We start from the raw sequence: 2340 nt of genomic DNA, 5'->3' as shown, positions 1-2340 counted from the left end.
AATGTGCTGTGGTCACTTTGGGGTCGGCCTTCAGGTGATGTGGTCACCTTCTGGACTGCACAGCTCTTGGAGAGCACAGGCCTGCTTTCACTTGGGATTGCGTGTGTAAGACTGACTTCACCATATCCTTCTAGCCCTTCAAAAATACCAAATTTTGAGTTAATTTTTATGGCAGGCATTTTTGCAATTATGTGGCACGTGCAAAGCAATCCCCCTTGGAACAGCAAAAGGGAAATTATTTGGTGTCTAAAGTCTGGGAGAATGGGAGATTTCCTAGACTACAGAATTATCAAGGGGATGACAAGAAGAGTTTACGAGGAAGCCTTGCTCTTTCATGCAGTGAGCAAAGAGGGAGGATGCCAAGGAAAACATACCATCCGCGGTCTCTCCTAATGAGTGCGTGCAGGCTGCACCGGGGGTACAGTCTGCTGACACCAGGGCTCGCGAGTGTCCCTGCGTGCATCAGGCAGTGCCAGAGCTCATACTCTGGTGTTTAAAGCAGCAGATAATACTGCTAAGTCCTGTACTGGCACGGGATTTACAGCAAGCTGTGGTGGTCGCGCTGGGTACAGCCAGTTCAGTCTCATCTCACTAGCATGGGAAACTTATCTAAATAGAGTTTACTGCCGAGCAGGGCTAAAATTAACGTCAGGATGTGGACATTAGTGGGTTTCTACTTGGCTCCGTTCCGTGTGACCATTTCCGTGCTGGTAAACACGAGCGGCAGTTTATTAAATTAGGCAGCAGTAGTACGACACCATGGGTCTTGACCAAAATAGTTGGGAAAGATGATGTCAGGAGCTGCCTTTGTCCCTGTGCAGGTATCGATTGCTCTACTCGCTGGCCTCAGAGCAGCATTTTCTGGTTTCAGGAAATGACTGCCTTGTTAGCGTTTTTGTTCTGACTGCATAAAGCATTAAGGGGAGGGTGCGACCGTACGTGAGGTTTTTCTGCTTTTCTTTTTAATGGTTGAGAGTTACCTTCGGTGCTTTCTCCCGGGATCCACCGGTTGAGGAACATGGATCTCAAGCATTAAGCCTGTCAGCTCCCGGCAGCCAGCACAGCCGGTGAAACACCAAATGGCGTCTGGGACGCTTGTCTGTCTGGGCTGCGGGAGGGGATGGCTGTGCTGCGGCGCTGTGCCACCCGCTGGTGGGTACCATCAGGCACAAACCAAAATGAGTAGCTGCGGAGTGGGGAAGTGCCTTTTCTATCATCGTCTCCCTCTGTTTTGCACCCAGACGTATACTGTTCCTTGGGTCTCTCGTCTTGAATCATGGCTTTTTTAGGTTTGTTGGTGACTGCATTGTCCCTCGTCCTTGGGGACTGTCTGCAGATGGGGCTTGGCCAGCTTTGGCTTTGCCCACTTCACCTGGCAAACAGCTGGGCTCTTCTGTTTTTCCTGAGCTCCTTCTCTCCTTTCCCTCCTGGTAAACTGGAAGTGATGGGACCTGTGAAATACTTACATGCGTGCCAAGGCGGGGAGTTGCGTTCAGGGAGACGGCAGCTGCTCTTGCACTGGAGCCGTTGAGGAGCTGATCTCCATGCAACGGGGCCTTCCGCTGACTAAGCGGCAGGGCCACTTCCTGAGCTGCTCCTCTCCCCGCAGGGTTCCTGCGTGCCCGCGCTTGATACCGGCAAACGAGAGGGTGCTCCAATCTGTACTATCCCTTTGCCAGCATGGGCCCGCTCCTTTCCTGGTGCGTGCCCTACCCTGGGTGGGCCTGTGGCCGAGATGAGCCATGCTGCTCCAGGCTGTGGTTGGCAGGTCCTGCTCAACTGCCTTTGCCCCATGGGTCTTTGAGCCTTTAGCAGCTGTGTGTCCTGTTCCCTCGGCAGGCTGGGCACCCCGATAGCTCCCTGAGCTCTCCCACTGCTGCCTCTGCTGCTCATCAGCGCTTTTCAGCTTGGACCAGCCCTGAGCTGGAGCACGGTGCTGTATTCTTCAGCTGCCACTGTGTGACCTGCTGAAAGTGTCCAAACTTGATCTTGCCATCATCCAAGTCTAAAAACCTGACAAAAAGAAGGTCCCAGTTGACTGGAGGTTAGCAAATGTGACACCCATCTACAAGAAGGGTGAGAAGGAGGATCCGGGGAACTACAGACCTGTCAGTCTGACCTCGGTGCTGGGGAAGGTTATGGAGCAGGTCATCTTGAGTGCCATCACGTGGCACGTGCAGGACGACCAGGCGATCAGGCCCAGTCAGCATGAGTTTATGAAAGGCAGGTCCTGCTTGACTCACCTGATCTCCTTCTATGATAAGGTGACCTGCTTAGTGGATGAGGGAAAGGCTGTGGATGTTGTCTGCCTAGACTTTAGTCAAGCCTTTGCCACCGTTT

At 52.9% G+C, this 2340-nt stretch overlaps 1 protein-coding gene across 1 annotated transcript in view; it reads left to right on the top strand.

Moving 5' to 3' along the window:
* Window positions 1-797: 797 nt before the first annotated feature.
* Window positions 798-2340, top strand: part of NEMF (nuclear export mediator factor) — a 36414-nt gene continuing 34871 nt past the window's right edge. Inside the window, exon 1 of the mRNA XM_009321632.1 lies at window positions 798-821. The gene's annotated coding sequence lies outside the window, so the exon portion shown is untranslated. The remainder of the gene's footprint in view (window positions 822-2340) is intronic.

This window comes from Pygoscelis adeliae, unplaced genomic scaffold, assembly GCF_000699105.1.
Source record: "Pygoscelis adeliae isolate BGI_AS28 unplaced genomic scaffold, ASM69910v1 Scaffold43, whole genome shotgun sequence".
NCBI classification, from domain to species: Eukaryota; Metazoa; Chordata; class Aves; order Sphenisciformes; family Spheniscidae; genus Pygoscelis; species Pygoscelis adeliae.
This window is presented reverse-complemented; position numbering and strand designations above follow the sequence as displayed.